Below are 21315 nucleotides of genomic sequence, written 5' to 3' on the forward strand. Positions count from 1 at the left end.
TCCCCTCAGTAGTTGGCAACCCCACCCTTCAAATACTCAAGTGGAAAAATTGTATACTTCACATGCCATCTGTTAGCAAATCCCATTTGTTCTATTTTTAAAATATATCCAGAATTCAACCTTCTCCTGCACCTCCAGGTCCAAGCTGCCATCATAGCTCACCTAAAATATACAAAAGCCTCTTAACTGCCCCAAACGCTTCCTTTCTTATCCTTACAGTCCAGGAGTCACCCAGCAACCAGAGCAGTTCTTTTAAAATATGATAGATTATTTCACTCACGAGATCAATGATTCCCGCTCTCACCAAGGGTAAAAATGAAAGTCATTAGAGACCTATGAGGCCCCATAATCTAATTTTCCCAACTATGACCACCCTGATTTCATCTCCTATTACACACTCCAGCCTCAGCAGCCGACTTGACGTGCAACAAAGTGCCAGTGTCACTGCCACCTCAGGGCCTTTGCACTACGTGACCATACGGCCTGAAAGGCTCGTCCTGCAGAAACCCCTGTGTGCATTTCCTTATTGTCTTCTAACCTTTGCTCAAATGTCACCTTCTCAGTGTGAAGCTTTCCCAGACCCTATTTTAAATTGCACCCCCTCCCTTCACATACTCCTTCCTTATTTAGTTTTTCTTAATAGTTCTTATCACTATTTAAGCATACATACACACGTGCAAACACATGCAGATATGCATATACATATACACACATATACATATACGCATATACACACACGCATATACGCACATACATATACGCATATACACACATGCGTATGTACACATTAATATAACTGTCTGCCTCTGACCACAAGAAGGTAAGCTCCTCAAGGGAAGAGATTCCTGCCTGCTCTGTTCATTATCAATTTTGTTCACAAGAACAGTGCTTGACATAGAATAATCACTCCACTAATATTTGCTGATTTCTATATGAATTTTTAGGGGTAAGTATTGTTTTCAGAAGAAATTCGTGATATACATGTTTTACCATTTTCCTAAAGAACAGCAATTATATAAACCTTAGAGGGGAAAAGGTGCTTTATAATTTAGAGATAAACTATTTTATATTTTACTTAGAATTCTTCATGAGTTTTTATTAAGCCTTTCACCTGAGGCTGTGGCCTTAGGCCCCGTGAACTCATTTTCACTATATTGTAGTGAAAACGAGTTCACAGGGTACTATATTATATTCCTCTGCCACAGATTACATTGCTAGGGCCATCCATGGAGTCAGGCATAAAAATAAATCTATATAAATGTTTATTTATGGCCAGCTTCTCATTCCCGTCCTGTGAAATACATGTTTTTGTACAGTGAAGAAAAACGGTTAACAGCCACATGCTTTATTATTAATCACCATCGATCCTTCTGGGCTCTTTCCTCATCAGAAACATAATTTCTCAACCTAATGTGGTTGTACTCCAAGTAACTAAACCAGTGCCTAAAAACCACTGTTACTTTTCTAGTTATAATCTTTAAAAATTACCTATTTAAATTTCTACCAAGCTATCAGCTAAGTACCAAGAGGATCTGTTTCTTGTTCATTTAAATGGACTTTCTCATTCTGTAAATTGTTTAATGAGGACATAAGCTTCTTTTTTGTCTGAAAAGCAAATTTTGTGATAGAATGCTGTTGCTAAAAATCCATTTTAAAACACAGTTAAGTGGTAGTTTGCATTGATATGTTAGAGAAAATTATTCCAGGATAAATGATTCTGAAAAAAAGAGGTTGACAGAACGACTGTATCTTCGCCTTCAATCTGAGGCAAAGAGGCATCATTTCTAATATGATAATGGCTACAATTTAGGTAATGCTTAAGATATGCCAGGAACTTCACACATATTTACTCATATACATCACACAATATCCTGTGAGATGGGTCTTATTATCCCACCTTATAATAATAAGAAAAACAAAACAAAAACAAAAACAAAACAAGACTTGCCAAGATCACACAACTTATGTGATAGTAAGATTCCAACAAGTTTTCTTTCCAAAACTAATTCCCCTTAGGCACTGCACTGTGTTGATTCTGTTGTCAAAATACAACAAATAATTCAAAAAGAGGTAAGGACAGATTTGCTTATTCAAAGTAAAATGTATGACTATGCTGTTACCAGAAATATTTGGACCAAAAGCTCCCCACTCATGGAAATATTTTCTGAGTCTCTCCATAATTGAGGTTGCCACAATCCAAGTAAAATCAGCCTTGAACGTGGTCACCATTTCAAATCAGCTACTTTGATATTTTGCAAAAGGCAGAGGTTCTCCATTTGTAGGGAAGGTGTCCTCGTCAAGATGCTTTCAGAACGTGGGAATGATTTTTTTTTTTTTTTTTTTTTTTTTGCGGTACGCGGGCCTCTCACTGTTGTGGCCTCTCCTGTTGTGGAGCACAGGCTCCGGATGCGCAGGCTCAGCGGCCATGCCTCACGGGCCCAGCCGCTCCGCGGCATGTGGGATCTTCCCGGACCAGGGCACGAACCCGTGTCCCCTGCATCGGCAGGCGGACTCTCAACCACTGCACCACCAGGGAAGCCCCGTGGGTATGATTTTTTAACAGACAGAATTCTACCTGGATTTCCCACTAATTCTACTTCCTACTTGTATCTTCCTTTGTACTTTCCTTTACCTGTTTCTAATTTTAACTAATTTATGAAACCAGAGTCAGTTGCAGTAGCAACGAGAATGGGAGTTTTTAGAGCACATTTGCAGTGGGTCTAATTATTTCCCCATCATGTGGTTATCAATGAAAAGTACTAGAATAAGGCAGGTGGGCATCTTATAAAGCTCATCTGCAAGTGGGCCCATAAATTAAATGCACAGTTCTTATTAACAATGCAGGTTTGTGAGAAAAAGAATTTATACTAGCAAAGAAATGCTCCTTCTAAAGGATTTCTACCAACCACGGAAACTGGTATATGATTGTCATTGAGTTCTAGGAGATTTTATCATGAAGACTACTGAGCCCTCAAAGCAGGAAGCCAACTTCAAAGCAGAAAGCACTGTGACCTGGCCGAAAGTGCTGGACGCCCTGGCAGTGGCTCAGGAATGCTTCCTGAGCATTCAAAGAAGCAGAGTGTCTCCCACCAGGTTTCTGAGTGCAAGTTGAAGCACCCAAGACGTTTCAGCTGACCTCCTGATTTCCACAGCACCAGGTTCTTCCCTCATCATAGAAATTATTACAGACTAATAAGAACAACAACAACCACCTTGAGTACTTACTGTGTTCCAGATACTTTACTATACGAATTATCTCATTAGAGAGTCACAAGTGTTGAAATAAATTTCTAGGGCCAAGATGGAATGCTCCTGTCCAGGGTGCCACATCAGCAAACTAAAACTTAGGTAACTTTCCTGTCCCTGCCAATGCTCTACTTGATCAGAAACAGAGCATATCCACTCAGCCAATCCCCAAACGCTGAGCCAACTCAGCTCAATACTTATTTCCTTGTTTCTTATTCATTCTCTATTTTGCTCTTCCTTGTTCCTTTTTTTTTTTTTTTTTTTTTTTGTGGTACGCGGGCCTCTCACTGTTGTGGCCTCTCCCGTTGCGGAGCACAGGCTCCGGACGTGCAGGCTCAGCGGCCATGGCTCACGGGCCCAGCCGCTCCGCGGCATGTGGGATCTTCCCAGACCGGGGCACTAACCCGTGTCCCCTGCATCGGCAGGCAGACTGTCAACCACTGCGCCACCAGGGAAGCCCCCTTATTCTTTATTCTATAAAAGTTTCCTGCCTTCTGCTCCAGTTTGCAGTTCTCTGGACCCTTGAAAAAAGAGACTGCCCACTTCATGAAGTGCTGAATAAAGTTTGTATCACCTAAACTGCCTGTTTCTTTAACTGAAGTATAGTTGATTTACAATGTTGTATTAGTTTCTGCTGTACAGTAAAGTGACTCAGTTATACTAAATTGTCTTCTTTAATTGCTTTTAACAAAAGAGAACTCTGAGGTAAGTTTGGGTAATATCCCACCTTACAGATAAAGAAACCAAAATAGCTTATCTAATTTTACACAGCAGGAAATTTGAACTGAGGCTGTCTGACTCCAGAGCCGAGTAATATACTATATAATAATATACTATACATATTCATCTTACCCAGAATTATATTCACAGTGTCTGTGAATATAAGAGGCTAGTAGGGATTTAATAAAGATCAACTGAAAACATTAATGACAGAGGCAATGTCTGTACCATAAAATAGTTTATCAAACATGTTAGTCTATCAAAAAGAATTAAATGTAGAGTGTCAAAACTTTGTCCCTTTAAATAATTTAAGTCCACTAAAGAGCAAGAAGAAAAAAGGCTAAACATATGGTAACACAATATATGCAGAGACCACCTCTAAACCAGGGGTCAGCAAACTCTTTTGTAAAAGACTAAATAGTGAATATTTTAGGTTTTTCAGGCAATACAGATCTCTGTAGCAACCTCTCAATTCTGACATTGTAAAGGAGAAGCCAGCCATAGATGATGCATAAATTAATGTGTGTGATATGTCATAATAAAACTTTATTCATGGATGCTCAAATTTGAATTTCATAATTTTCACAGATCATGAAATATCATCCTACTTTGGATTTTTTTTCAACAAAATGCAGAATTCATCCTCAGCTCATGGGCCAGGTATACAGAATCCAGGCAGCAGGCTGGAACTGCCACACAGGCCATAGTCTGCTGGTCCCTACTCTAAACCTGTCTCCTTACAGATAGTGAGAGTTTGAAAAAGAGAACAAGAATGTGATTTCGAACTGAATGAGATTCACCCAAATATGCTGGGTTTGGTATCTTTGTTTTGTTCCGTTTTTTCCTGTGTGAAGTCACATACAGGAAGCAGAGCCATTTAAACATGAGTTGTGGTAGATGAACAAGGCAAAGAGCAGTGAAGTAGTAAAAATGAGAGGAAAACTTCTGTTATTCAGTTAACTAGTTATAAGATAATGAGAGAGACAAGAGGACACTTATTTTAAGCACCAGACGTGTTCAGAAACAGCTAGGTCAGAAAAATAACCTCAGTCACCTAAGGCCTAACTGCATCTCCTTCAGCGAAGATGGCAATTCAATGATTCTTTTTAAATGAGCTGATTGAAATGCTTCATGCTCAATCGTTAAAATGTACCTTAAAGTGTACAAAAGAAGACAGAATACAGATCTGGGCATTCTATTTTCCACCTATACCGGAAGATGGGAGACTGCTGAATGGGGCTGCAGAAAACCACACAAGCATGTAGCTGGGACCCATGCAAAACCGTTCATCCTTCCCTGGCCAGACCTCCCCCATCCTCACAAAAGCCACACGCAGAGTTCTTCCCGCTTCTCAAGCACCACCCCGATCCCTCCCTCTCCCCAGCTCTCCTCTGCTGATGACCTTGTTTCTGTTTCACAGAGAAATTGAAGCTGTCAGGAAGAATAGCCTTCCACTTCCTGCCCTCTGGATGACAAACATCAGGACCTCACTTCCCTCCTTTCAAGTCTCAAAAGCTGAAGTGTCCTTTGGTCTTGTTTCAGGCCAGTCCCTGCACCTGTGAGCTCGATCTCATCTGCCCTCCCTCCCATCTCCTCTGGAACAAGGACTCTGTTCCATCCTGGACCCCGACCCCCATCTCTGCTGTATTTTCAAATGCCCCTCTTTCCCTGCTCCTTCTACACAGCCTGGAAATACACTCGGCTCCTTCCCAGGTTAAAAACATATCCAAACCCCCGCCCTCTCCATCTGGTGTCCCCCTCCAGCTATCACCTTCTACTCACTGAGACTCCACATTCTGTCCCTCAGAACAAACACCTCTCTTTCCCCACAGCCTCGTCTCCCATTCGCTCGTCCTGGGACCCGATGGCCCACTATGGTCCTGAAACATCTCAGGCAAATATCCCCAATAACCTTTCCTCCCCTGCATTAAATGTGTAATTGTAGTGCCATATTAATGGAAAATTATAAACTTACTCCTCCTATATTTTTAAGTCCTCGAAGGTTTAGTTATACTATTTTTTAATTCTCATTAAATAATTGCAAAAATTAAGTTTTGATGTGGCCCTCATGAAACCTCTGATAAAATGTCATGCAATGAGCATGCAATAAGCCAATTTCTATTTATTTGAGATAATTTGGGGCCTAAATTGACCCAAATCTGAAACACACTAGTTTTACCATGAGAGATAGTCACTCATAACTGCAGTGCTTTTAACACAAACAAATAAAGCAAACAAAGAAAAAAACACATTAATTTATTTCCTCTCTTTTTTTATTCCTTGTGTTTGTCCATTTTTCAAGTATAATTATAATTCATTAGAAATGTAGGAAGTAAACTATTTCCACAACCTTACAGCCCCAAAGCAGCTATTATAATAATTGCCACTAATCCTCCCAGACCTTCCTCCATATACAACATACATGTATGTGTGAAACCTAGTTAAAAATTCTAATTAATTCTTTTTGGTTCTCATTTTACCTGCCATCTTCTTAACGTTTGACACAATTAATTCCCTCTTTCCTCTCAAAACTCTCACTTCTCTTATTCAATAACAGTGACCTTAAATACTTAAATTCCTTTTCTCCTTCAGCACCATATTTCAAACAGTGACCAAAATCTGCCAATGCTACTACTTGACTATTTCTCTTAAACACCATACTCTAAAAAATTAATTTAGGCAGTCATTTAACTCAGCTGGACAGCTACATTAAACTTCTAACTAGTCTCTCTGTCTCTATTCTTGTCCCTAATATACATTTCATATTGCCACTAATATTATATTTTTTCAGGTGAAATATGATCATGTCACTCCTCTAACTGAAGTCCTCCAATGACTTCCTTGTGCCTGCAGGATGAAGTTCAGACTTCTCAACATAAAATGTAAAACCCTACATGATCTGATCCCTTTGTAACTTGTCATACTTACCTTGCACTAAGCCATCTTTTCATACTTCATGATCCAGCAAAACTATTGTTCCTTGAATTTGCTCCTTCTACTTGGATTGCTACCATCACATCCTCCCTTCCCTAGCTCATCACATCCTCCCTTCCCTAGCTCTTCCCTAGCCTGTTTAATAAACATTTTATCCAATCTTTCAACACTCAGTTTAAGCATTACCATTTTGATGAAGACCGCCTTTCCCCTAAACCTTTAAGTAAATCTTATCGTTCCTGTTGTGCAGTCCCTTGTATTTTTAATTTTTAAAAAATTTAGTGGAGGGTTTCCTCGGTGGTGCAGTGGTTGAGAGTCTGCCTGCCGATGCAGGGACACAGAATCGTGTCCCAGTCCGGGAAGAGCCCACATGCCGCGGAGCGGCTGGGCCTGTGAGCCATGGCTGCTGAGCCTGCGCGTCCGGAGCCTGTGCTCCACAACGGGAGAAGCCACAACAGTGAGAGGCCTGCGTACCGCAAAAAAAAAAAAAAAAATTTAGTGGAGCTAGCCACCCATTAGTCAGTCAATAAATCTAACAGAAAATGTTTTAAAACAATTAAGATGATTAAAAACAGGATTAAAAAGTTGTAGAGGTAAATGCCATATGCTTTTATTTTTTTCAACCCTTAGTGCCCTTGGGTTATTTCTAAATCCTGCACATTTAAAAGTATAACAGGGACACATTTAGAAAATAAATGTTTTCTTCTACCCTAAAAAAAAGAAAAAAAAATTTAAGCTTACCTGAACCTAATGAATTATAAGCCACTTGAACAAAAAAACTGAAACTGAGTTATTGCTATATCTTTGGCAAAAATTTAGGAATACTTTGTCTTCTCATAATGGTTGCGGAGCACAGGCTCCGGATGTGCAGGCTCAGCGGCCATGGTTCACGGGCCCAGCCGCTCCACGGCATGTGGGATCTTCCTGGACCAGGGCATGAACCCGTGTCCCCTGCATCAGCAGGTGGACTCTCAACCACTGTGCCACCAGGGAAGCCCTAGATACTATTTTAATCATTTTACAAGCATTGTCTCATCTAATATTAACAATAATCTCATCTCTGCCTTAGGGAATTAAAAGCTGAGGGATTTGTATAGTCTAAGTAACTCATCCAAAGTTACACAGCTGTACATGTGCAACCAGAATTCGAAGATGGCAGTTTCAGCAACTGTTTCTTCTCCCACAAGGTAGCGCTGACTTAGCATTTGATATTGCTGCTTTTATTGTGTCCTATGTGATTTGTGCCTACTTTATGCCCCATCCTCAATAAGAGACAGGGATCCCACTCTTTTCTTTCAACTTGAGAGATTACTAAATATACAATCCTTCTTTTTACCCGATCTGCCTACGTGGAAATGAAGAGAGACAGATACCTCCTTTACAAATCCAGCATTTAGGTTATCATGTTCTAGCTATAATTCTAATGTTCTACGTAAGTCCTAGCTTGGTCCTAACTTGTTCACTATTACTTTACCAGAAGAGTAGCTAAACTGCTGGTAAATGGAATATTTGTATTCATCTCATGTCATAATTTTGAACACTTTGAGGTTTGGATGCAGAGTATTTAAAGCCACAGAAACCCGTCTTTACAATGTTCTTGGTGATCAACCAATGTTTACTGAGTAAAATTTCTCCAAAGTTATACATTAGCTCATCATTCCTTCTATTCTATTTGAATAATTCATGACACTGTCTGTACATGTACACTTCCATTGTGGACCTTAATACTCCAGCATGGACACTGAATATATTTATGTTTATGGTGCCAAGGGAAAGATAAAGTGTTGATATTTGCAAATGGTAATTGCTTATAGAATTGTCCATTCCCCAAAATGGACAGTATCAATATGCCAAGAGAACACCAATTACGAACCAAGTATGAAATATATTCTGTAAGTTGAGCATTAAAACAATCTATTTTATTCATAAATATATAGTGAAGTGATTTTCTTTAAAATTTAAGATTAAAAAAATATTAGCAATAGTTCTTTTACTCATGAGAGAGAAGTTAACTATGCTGTGTATGAATAAAAAGTTTAAGACGTAAAGAAACTCTGCAGCATAAAGAGGAAAACTGCAGCCACCAAACACAGTGGATCTGGTCAAAATTATAGTTCCTTTTAATAAACATATGTTCTTTATGTTAATAAGCAATGGGTCTATTATTGTAGTATAAAGCGGGACTTCCCTGGAGGTCCAGTGGTTAAGACTCTGTGCTTCCACTGCAGGGGAAATGGGATCAATACCTGGTGGGGGGAACTAAGATCCCACATGCCATGCAGTGAGGCCAAAAAAACAAACAAAAAAAGAAACAGGGCTTCCCTGGTGGCGCAGTGGTTGAGAGTCCGCCTGCCGATGCAGGGGACGCGGGTTCGTGCCCCGGTCTGGGAGGATCCCGCATGCCGCGGAGCGGCTGGGCCTGTGGGCCATGGCCGCTGAGCCTGCGCGTCCGGAGCCTGTGCTCCGCAGCGGGAGAGGCCACAACAGTGAGAGGCCTGCGTACCACAAGAAAAGAAAAAAAAAAATGAATCAAAACAGAGTATAAGGCGGTCTTAACACCAAAAAGTTTGAGAACCATTGATCTAAAGCATCCATAACCTATCTTATTGTATATAGTCTTTGTGTGGTATATTGTTCCACTTTGAGTTGTCTGTTACCTTACAAAATCTAAGATAGTCTAAAGTCTTCTTATCCTTACTTTTGAAACAGAAAAATTAGTTTGTCAATAATTCCATTTGAGGGAATGGTACATCAGATGATGCTATTCCACAGACGGACCTCATGGATCCTGTTCTGAACAACACGTATTGTGCCATCATGGACATCTAAGCGCTTTATTGTTAAAAACAAAACAAAAAACTCTGTGATGGCAGAGTTTTCATGTTGCTATTGTGTATGATGAATCACTTTAAAATTATTTAGACCCTCAGCATATCAGACCCCACACTGAGCTTTCCACACATTTAACAGGACTAAGGACCAGCCCAGAACATCTATGTGTCCTATGTGGGCCCCGGTCTGGGTGGCTTATAACAGAGCAGCATCCCTGAACACCTCTTGCCAGCCTTTCCTTTTTAAAACATTCTCTCCTTTTCTGATTGCCCCACCGAACCCTTCTGGTCCTACTCCTATCTCTAATGACAGTGGTCCATGCCTTAAACAGAGATGTTTTTCAATGATTGCTCTTTGGCCTTTCTCTCTCCTCAACCCACAGGGTGAGCGCTTCCACACCCAAGTGTGAAGGTATCAGCTGTGTACAGATGATTCCCAAATCACAAGTCGAACCTTGACTTTGCTCATGAATGCAAGACCTCAATTTCTAGTAGACTGTTAAATAACTCCAGATATTTAATAACTGTTCTATAACTGTTAAATAGCTCCTCTCATAACATAAAAAACCAAATTCATTACTTTCCCCAACAAGAAACAAAACTTAAACTTGCTCCTCTCTATTTCACTGGTTCTCAACTATAGGGAATTTTACGTTTGCCAATGTCTGGAGACATTTTTGGTTGCCAGGTTCTACTGGCAGCTAGTGGGTAGGGCCACTGATGCTACTAAGTATCCTACAATGCACAGGACAGTGCCCACAAAAAAGGATTATCTGTCCCCAGATGTTGCTAGTAATGAGATACACTGCTCTAATCCCTTCACTTGTCCATCTCCCCTCCAGCCAAACCAGTGACCCAAGGCTCTGGAGAAGATGTGGATACCAGAAGCCTTCACAGCTGGATTTGAAACTAAAGCAGCTGGAAGTCATGGAGCAACAGGGGACTGAATACAGTAGGGTGGGCTCCAAGGTAAAAACAGGCTCAAAAAATCAAATGGATAGTGACTGAAAGTTATGTTAAGTTGGAAATTTCAACTGAAATATCAAAATGTAATAAATGCTGCATTAAAAAGGGGGCACTATACTATATGAAATGTTTCAAAATACTGAGTTAATCATTGATTCCATGATTCTCTCAAATATCTCAGCCATTTTGAAGGTTAAAAAATAGGCATAAGAGCAGAAGTAGGGAGCATTTTGGTGTGGAAGGCACCTTAGTGGATTTCTACCCTTGTAACAGAGTCCCACCTCTGGAGGAGCAGCTGGGTAAGCAGCAGAAGCCTGCTCTCCTCATTGCAGACTGGTGAGAGGGAGTTCTTAGGGATCACTCAGACTTCGATGTATCCTCAGTATTTGTGGACATGTACCTACTGCTTGACTCCAACTGGGGCAATCGGATGTTGAGATGGCCTGGAGAGCCGGTTTAGAAGCACCACGCTGCCGAGTTAGGATAAATGTGCTTCCCTAGAGCCTGTCTGGGCTAAAAACAGGCTCATGCTTTCCATGGATCAGATGAGGGTCAGCCAACATGTGAGTTATATATAAGGACCACTTGTGATAAGCCCTCAGCAGATAAATGCTCAGGAAGGACCAAGGAATTGCTGAGAACTGCAGAGGAAGTAAGTGACTCACTGAAATAGGGAAACTTTGAGCTGCATCAAGGCACTATAGGTGAGGCACTCTGGATGTGCCAGGGTCTTCAAAGACCCCACAAATGTGCTAACAAGAGAATCAGCTTTAATCCATCTGTCAGGCTCAGAGAGAGCACATTCATGCTATAATGGTAGCAAAGAAGTAGCAACTTCTGCATCTCCCTTATCTCTCCTCCCCCCTCCAAGTTCTGCCAAATTAAAGAAAGAGAAATAATGCTAGGAGTGAAGCTGCCAGCAGCCATTGCAAAACAGGCCCCAGCTTGGAAAGAAGTGGTGGGAGTAGGTTTTAACTTTAAATCCCTTTCTGAGTTTTGTTATTATTTGACCATACATTCTCCTTATTTAAAACAACTATATTTCTTCTTCTTACCTAAGAATGAAGAGAAAAGGTATGGAGACTGCCTAAGTTTGGATGCAGTGATACTATCCCTAATGAGGAATAAAAAAAGATCAGTGGGGCACTGTCCTTTTAACAGAATTACTTTTATGCTTTCTATTCCTGTGTGTATATCAATTCCAAAGGTGTGGGCAGTGAGTCAAAACCCAGACTCAAACTGATGGATCTGGCACCAGTCAGTCCAACAATATGAATGAATGTAAAAGGGGAAAACTAAAGAAGAGACCAGGGAAATCCCCTGCATTTATGGGAGTAATTGAGCAACTCCTAGGAGAAGGGAATGTAACTTTAAAAAGCTAAGAAGATTTGGACATCGCCCAAGTTAGAACAGCAGGTCTCCCTCCAACTCTGGCCTCTCCCTCACTCTCCATATGCAGTCAGTCGCCAAGGCCAATCAAGTCCGCTTCCACAGTATTCTACAGTCATTCCTCTCCACTACCTCTGCTCTGGTTTTGCTGCTCAGCTTCTCATCCCTGGATCTCCTAGCTGGTCTTTCTTCCACATGGTCTAACCACATCATTCTTCACTCAGATTCAAGAGAATAGAACCATGGTTAGCATGGCAGGGAGATGGAGGAAATGGGGAGAGGCTGGTCAAAGGGTACAAAGTTGCAGTTACGCAGGAGGAATAAGTCTAGAGATCTGATGTACAGCATGGTGACCATAGTTAATAATACTGTATCGTATTCTGGAAATTTGCTAAGAGAGTAGATTTCAGGTGCTCTCACCACACACACACACAAAAGATAATTATGTTGAGATGGATATACTAATTAGCTTGACTGTAACATCATTTCACTATGTATATGTAGATCAAAACATCATGTACACCTCAAATATATACAATTTTTACTAAAAAAATAAAAGAACTATATTTGTAAAGCACAAGTTGACACCCTCTTAGGGCAGCTAGATTTCATTCTTTAAAGTAGCAAAGGAAACCATAAACAAAACAAAAAGACAGCCCTCAGAATGGGAGAAAATATTTGCAAATGAAGCAACCGACAAGGGATTAACCTCCAAAATATACAAACAACTCATGCAGTTCAATATAAAAAAAAAACAAATAACCCAATCAAATCAAAACATGGGCAAAATATAATAGACATTTCTCCAAAGAAGACATACAGATGGCCAAGAAGCACATGAAAAGATGCTCAACACCACTAATTATTAGAGAAATGCAAGTCAAAACTACAATGAGGTATCACCTGACTTGGGTCAAAATGGCCATCATCAAAAAGTCTGTAAACAATAAATGCCGGAGAGGTTGTGGAGAAAAGGGAACCCTCCTACACTGTTGGTGGGAATGTAAATTGGTACAGCCACTATGGAGAACAGTATGGAGGTTCCTTTAAAAACTAAAAATAGAACAACCATATGATCTAGCAATCCCACTCCTGGTCATATACCTGGAGAAAACCAGAATTCAAAAAGATACATGCATCCCACTGTTCACTGCAGCACTATTTACAATAGCTAGGACATAGAAGCGAGCTAAATGTCCATCAACAGGGGAATGGAAAAAGATGTGGTACATATATACAACGGAATATTAGCTATAAAAATGAACAGAATAATGCCATTTGCAGCAACATGGATGGACCTAGAGATTGTCATGCTAGGTAAGGTAAGTCAGACACAGAAAGACTAATATCATATGATATCACATATATGGAATCTTAAAAAAAGGGTACAAATGAACTTATTTACAAAACAGAAGTAGAGTCACGGATGTAGAAAACAAACTTTTGGTTACCAGGGGATAGGGGAAAGGGATAAATTGGGAGATTTGCACTGACATATACACACTACTATATATAAAATAAATAACTAATAAGAACCTGCTGTATAGCCTAGGGAACTCTACTCAATACTCTGTAATGGCCTATATGGGAAAAGAATCTAAAAAAAAAAAAGAGTGGATATATGTATATGTATAACTGATTCACTTTGCTGTACCCCTGAAACACAATATTGTAAATCAACTATACTCCAATACAAATCTTTTTAAAAGTCGTTTAAAAAAAGAAATATCATAATATACAATTTCAATTCTAATATATCACCAGTTTATAATATATTCTTACTAAATTCTATCTGATTTTTTTTATTTTATATAGTATTCAAGATTAAAGATGTGAGTGAAACCTTTTAAAATTAATATATTTCCAAGTTTGTTTTGGAACAATTTATTCCATTAAAGAGGACCTGAAAAAAAAAAAATGAACTCTGAACACCTTAGCATGATGTTCAGGGGTCTTCATGAGCTAGCCTCAATCTACTCTGCTGTACTTACCTCCTATTACATACACACACACACACACACACACACACACACACCCCAAAATGCCCTATCATTCTAGACTGCTTGCCATTGCCCAAATAGGGCATATGCATTTTCTTGTCACTATGCTTTTCCCTCATATTTTGACTTCAATCTCATGCTCTTACCCCAGTCCCACCTCCACTCTCTTCCTCCCTTCCTGCTTTTGAAATCCTATTCATTGTTCCAGGTCCAGCTCAGATTAGAGCTCTGTAAAGCATTATCAGAAACATTATCAGAGTGAGCAGAATCATCACCCTTTCTCTGTGCCCCTGATGTTTTTCCACTACACATATGTGCCCCACTTCCATTCTAACTTATAATATCGATTATTTTTGTCTGTCTCCCCCACGAGTTGGTAAATCTCTTGATGGCTTACCTATAATAATAGATGTTTGTTTAACTGAATTAAATGCCACTGACAAAAGCAGTTTCCACCACACTCTTAATTTTTCTAAAAGACACCATTCTCGGGTTTTATTACCTACGTGTCCTTCCTGTTTCAGCTGAAATGACTTAGAGAAAAGAAAGAGGTTTCTTTTTTAAAGGACTCAGGAATAATTCTTTTAAATACGTAAAGGTGAAAGAATTTTAAATGTGCCTTTTTAAAATCAAGTACTGCTAAAGGTAAACAGATGGGATTTCTCAGAACTGTGACTTGCTTTTCTATTTGAAGCAAGCGTCTGTTTTTAGGGGGAAGCGGCTTAAAAATAAGTTATCTAAACTTGGTTTTAAAGGTGCCCAATAACTGTGGCCATGCAGCAAAACAATTATCTTGTTCATCTGACAGAACCAGTACATGGTCTTCTTTGTTTTCTTTTTTTGTTTTTTAATGGCCAGCTTAGGTGTTATCCTTTTAAGTGGATTGGGGCAAAGATTATGTGATAGGAAAACTCAGTGATTTTAGAACCCCAAAAGCCTCATCATGACCTAGAGCCCATTTCATATATGCTATTTTCAGTCTACCCCAGCAGAAATGCTCATCCTCTTCTCTGTGACAAACATAGAACTAATCTCATGGTAGCAGAGTTCTGTTTTCTTTTTCTCCATTGAATTTCGGATGCCTTGAGGACAAAGACTGCCCTATCCACATTTGTACCCCTTGCACAGTGATTAGCATTTTACAAGCACTCAATAAATATGTGCTAATTAAATGAAAGATCAAAAGGATGGCAATGAAGTTTAACAGCAATCTGGTATGGTGGAAAAAAGAGGGGCTTTGGAGCCAAAAGACGTGAGTATAAATATTACTTCATATTTTACAAAGCACTTTTAAAGCCCAAGAATGCTATGCAGTGATATGGTAGCCATTAGTACTGTTGACAAAATATCTGTCTCTCTCATTCGAATAGAATGGCATTTTCTGGCCCCTCTGGGGTTGATGGGACCATGTGACCAGCCAATGAGTTGAATATGCAAGTGACATTTGTCATCTCCAGACTAGAGCACTTAGCTGGCAATGTAAGTTTCTTGAGCCCTCTCTTTTTCTTCTGGCATAGAGACAGCCATCATTCAATATGCTCTATTAGCTGGGGTCCCCAAGTGACAAGAACAACCCCACCATCTCCTGCCAATCTTTGTTAGATGTTTGGCTTAAGTGAGAGAAAAATTTTAAATGTTCATTAAAGCCACTGAGATTTGTAGGTCATTTGTTAGCACAACATAACCTACCCTATATGACTGATATAAGCAAGCAAAACAGTCATATTTAACAGATAAAACCGAGGTCCAGAGAAACTAAGGGACATTTTCAAGACTGTATTAGACAACAGCTACGAGTGTAGTAAGTAGCAGAAATGAACTTCATTATCAGATTTTTTTACTGTAAATGAAGAGCATTTTTACATCTATTTTAAAGGGAAAAATATTTAATGTATTTATTTAATTGAACACAAGTGCATGTGTATGTGTGTGTGTGTTATATATACACACGTGCATATAATTTTTGAGCAGATGTGGATAAAATGGAAGTAATCGAAATCACAAATTCAAGTGTAGCATATTAAAATATTGTTGTTTTAGTCTTCTTTAGTGAAAACTTTAAAATTTATCTTTAAACATAAAATTGTTTATAGTTTTAATTAACAAAAAAAGTCTGAAATTTTAGAATTGTTTATACAAACAAACTATCCTGAGTTTTTAAAATTATCTCCTTATTTAGAAAAAATACAGACTTTTTTGTTTATTTGGAAAACAATCTTGACTTCTAATTAATCTTTGGGTAATTTCCAATAATTAGAAACCTTATAATTATACATTCTTGTCAAAGTTACATGCATCTTTAGAATTATTACCAGAATAATCAAAAATATTTTATATATTTACAATTATTAAACTGAGTGTTATAAGGATTAGGAACTAAAATAGACCTTTCTGTTTTTGTTATATAATCTTAGAGCTTTTTTTGCATTTTTGCTGCTGAAATTCAGGATGCTTTTCTTTACTCTCATTAATTGTGACAAATAATACATAAACAAACTAATCTTTCTCTTGAATGATAAAAAGCATTTTCAAAAATATTAATTATCATTTATATAGTGCTATGTAGGCTACCATGAATGTCCTTCCCTTTTCCTCCAGCAATTTATATTTTCAGGGAACTGAAAACATTCCCTCTAGTTTTAATCTTACTCTTCAAGGACAATATACAAAGGAATTGGGAAACAATATACATTATTGAGAAGCCCTTTAAAATAAAAAAAATCCCCCCCCACAAAACTTAAAACCCTAGATGGTTTCCTAGTTATTGTACTCCCCTGCAAAATTTAACCACTTAATGATCCAGGATCAATTTATAAAATGCCTATTTAGGTGCTTCAGAGAGAAAAAAAAAATCTCCAAAACAGTAATTATCAAATGAGTAATTTAAATTCCCTATGACTATTATCATCCCTGGAAATACCAGTGTCAGAATACTAGAAAACTATAACACTGGAAAAGGATGGTAGGCTGAATCAGTTAAGGATCTCTGACTAAATGCAACTGAAAACAACCCTTATTAACTTAAGAAAACTGTATTCACTAGACAGATACTGAGTATCTCACAGAATCCCAAGAAAAAGTTAAGATCTTGGGAAAAACAGGGGCAAGTAGTTTGGGACCTCTCCTGGCCATTAACAAAAGGAGTCTCTTCAAGGCACCACCACCAAAATGGACTGAATCCAAATGTTTTCTGTCCTTGTGACAAGGCTAAGATTCCCAGAAGAATGAATCTGATTCTTTTAGCCTCAATTGCACGTACAAACCCTAGCCAGGGAAGGAGATACGGCCCTTCCCTTGACCATCCACTAAGACCAAGCAGGATGAGGGAGGGATCCTTTTCCAGGGGACAATTGGCATACTGTTAGCAAAGCCAGGGGGAATAGATGCTGAGCATTGAAAAATCAGATGTCCAGATGTTTTGTTTGTTTGTTTTTTTGCGGTACGCGGGCCTCTCACTGTTGTGGCCTCTCCCATTGCGGAGCACAGGCTCCAGAGGCGCAGGCTCAGCGGCCATGGCTCACGGGCCCAGCCGCTCCGCGGCATGTGGGATCTTCCCGGACCGGGGCACGAATCCGTGTGCCCTGCATCAGCAGGCGAACTCTCAACCACTGCGCCACCAGGGAAGCCCTGTCCAGATGTTTTAAGGTCTAAATCTATAAAATGAGATCTTGGGGCTTTGTTAGGCTCCCATCTTAATCCTTCTGAGAAACCAACGAAGTTTTGAAAAATTAAGACAGGATAACTGATAGGGTTTAGACACAAAGGCGGCTTAATTTCATGCACCTCTGCCTCCTAAAATTCCATCTTTCAGATTCTGTAAAAGTTAATAAAAAGAGACATGATGAGTATTGATGTTTCCTTTTCACTGAACCTGTTTATTTGGGATCTTTGCTGAGGAAGCACCTTAGCTAACTGGCAGTGATCTTATTTTCAAATAGGGTCACATTCTGAGAAACCAGAAGTTAGGACTTCAACATATGGATTTGGGGGAGTCACACGTTAAACCCATAACATCGAGATTCTGGTCTCATGATGTACCAAAGGTTATTTTGTTTTTTGTTATCCAACTTGTAGCAGCTAACCTGTTCTGACCACAGATGATCTGTGGCTTCCTATACCCTGTATTCTTAACTGGGCATTAGCTGTGTGTTAACATTTTGCTCTTTCTAGCACTCCCACTTTACACATTGGCTACCCTCATACAACACTTTGCTGGTGTGCATGTACTAGCACCCCTTAGCTGTACATGTGAAAAGCAAAGAGAAGGGCAAGGACTAGACTCAGGGAAAAGTATTCAAATGGTTAGGTGAGGCCGAGAGGGATCTGACCTCTTACATTTGAAAAATGTTTAATTTCCCAACACGCTACTACACAGGCTTGCATTGTTCATTCTTGTATTCAGGGAGAAAAACTGCAGGCCATTTCTGCCATCTGAGAAACACCCAGTTTTCCTTGTCATAGCTGACTGTGTCACAGACTTCTTAATCTCCCATGGATGTTCAGAGACATAAGAGTTATATGCCTACCAACTATTAGAGTTACTGTTTTGGAAAAGAGCAGGGCATTACTTCTAAATGTCACACACATGGACATAAGTACACTTCCGTTTTATTGATATTGACTTCGGTGTAGAGAAAATTTCTCAGAAGTCCATATTTTGCTGTTTGATTCTTTTACATATAATCATATAATCTCTGACTTTGTAATATGTGAGTCTTTACACTTGTATTAGGATGGTATATCTAGTTATCTTGTTTAATTTATTCCAGGTGCATGGAAATGGTTTCAGTGACCAATCACATTGGGAGAAACAAGTTTCTATTTCTGTTTTAATGCATTGAATACCTTCTAGAAGAACTTCTCCCTTCAATTTTTTAAACTTTTGAACTCTTCTGTGTGTAATTAACATCATGTTCAAAATTTGTGTGGTCTTTTCTAGGATTAGAAGAACAGGGAGAAACACAATAAGAAAATTTTCTACTTATAATTAGGTCCCTCAGAAACACTTTCACTAAAACCAAGGTTACTTGAAAAGATCCTTGCTTTGCCTTTGAACCTGAACTTGAACTCAGGAAGTCTACTTTGATTAGTTTTGAAATAGGACTTCAAGATTAATTGCTATATTCACTAGAGTTTTTGAGTGGAAAAAGTTCCACCATATCATTTTGAAATGCAAAAGCACGTGGATAGCATTTATTCTACAGGTGCCATTCATGAAACAGTAATTGCAAGTCATCTTTGTGAAATGTAAACACAAAAGATATTGGGGTGAAATCCAATTGGGAGCAATTTTGTCCAGAAGCCACAAGAATCAAATCACATTAAATATGTGTATATAACTTGGTGAGTCAAATTCATAATTTTTGTGAGATCACAAAGAGGTAAAGTATATAATTAAACCTAATACCTACTTCATTTTATGTTTTTCCTAATGTCTTGAATAACATTCTTTAGTTATTCCTTACCGCTCAATTGTATACAGTTTAAATCCCTTCAACTTTACCTTTTCCTAAAATAAATGATGTCGACGATGTAATCACAGAGTCAATGAGGATTAACTTTCATTTCCCTCTCCAGATCCATCTCTCTTCTTTTTCACTTTGTTCTGTGCATGTGGGAGTGGGGGAGAGAACTCACTGACCTGGATCAGTGGCATTAACATTTTCTCGTGGACTTGACCAAACGTGAGCACCATCAAGAGATGGCAGGAGGAAATGGAATTGGTCACAGTACTTATTCCCCTGGTTCCCTCCTGCAGGGTTGCTATGAGCTGGCTGTATCTATCCAACCTAAACCCATTCCTGTCAAGCAGCCCTCTCCTTATACAGCTGTCTCTACCTCCAGGTACAGGTAATCATGACCTCTCTTCAGACCTTAAGGCCTAAGATTAGTAAAATCTTCTTGTTACTAACTCCAGCATGCTGCCTGATCCTTTTTGGTATATCTATATTCTTCTCATGTCTGTGAATATGAGAGCCCTTTATTAAACTCTACTCGAAATGTTCTAATTTGAGTATCCCATCTAATCCCTGCTGGAACCAGGACTGACACTGTTATCAATCTAATTACATATGTATATATATGTCTGCATATATTGATATATATATATATCAATTAGATTGATATGTGTGTGTGTGTGTGTGTGTGTGTATATATATATATATATATATATATATATATATATATACATACTTACATATACGTATACATTAAAAATCTGCTGGAGAAATGTTTATTGATTTAGCAAATCAGAGAAAACTGAATCCTGAACTGACAGTGGAGTAAACTATAAAGAAATGGGTGTACATTTGGAGATCAGCTTGGTGCTTTGCGACCACCTAGAGGGATGGGATAGGGAGGGTGGGAGACACAAGAGGGAGGAGATATGGGGATATATGTATATGTATAGCTGATTCACTTTGTTATAAAGCAGAAACTAACACACCATTGTAAAGCAATTATACTCCAATAAAGATGTTTAAATAAAAAGAAATGGGCGTACACAGCAAAACTTGAAATGGGTATGATAGTAGAGGTAATGATAGCCAAAAATAGGAACAAAGGTTGAAAAATCTGTTAAAGAACCATTGGGACTTCCAGATCCCATCTGCCCACTCCATGCAACCAGGTGGCAGCCCCACTCCAGCCCTGGCAGAGCAGCAGGGGTTTACATAAATCATAGAGTCTCACTTAAGATGTTAAGAAAAAAAAAAAAAAAGCTGGTAGTACTTTACAGTGTATAAGGGTAAACAAGGAAATTAAGGAAAGATTAATATCCTGGATAATCAGGCTCCTAATTTTCTTACCCAGTTTGGCTCACAGAACCCTTTAGGTAAGAATTTAGAAAGCCACCTGAAGAATCCAACAAGACCAGAGAAGAGACACAAAGATACTGATAGCAGGAATTTCTTAAGCAAGTGGTAAGAGTAGAATCATCCTATGGGGAACTCCACAATTGCCCAGCCTAGTCCATGAGAATAGAGCAACTATTATGTTTTTAAATGTCCCATAATTATATATGAACATATAATCAAGCATCACCGGATACTGATATAAAATCTCTACTCTGAAAGACAAGGATTAAAACAACCTGCAGAAATAAGCAGCGTAAAGATAGCAAAGACTGTGCCTAGAGATAAACTTCAAAAAAACTTCAATAATATATTTTCCAGTGGGTAAGAAAAGATCTTGCATTCATGAACAAGAACAGAATGTTATAAAAAGAAACA

Source organism: Phocoena phocoena, chromosome 9 (assembly GCF_963924675.1).
Source record: "Phocoena phocoena chromosome 9, mPhoPho1.1, whole genome shotgun sequence".
NCBI lineage: Eukaryota > Metazoa > Chordata > Mammalia > Artiodactyla > Phocoenidae > Phocoena > Phocoena phocoena.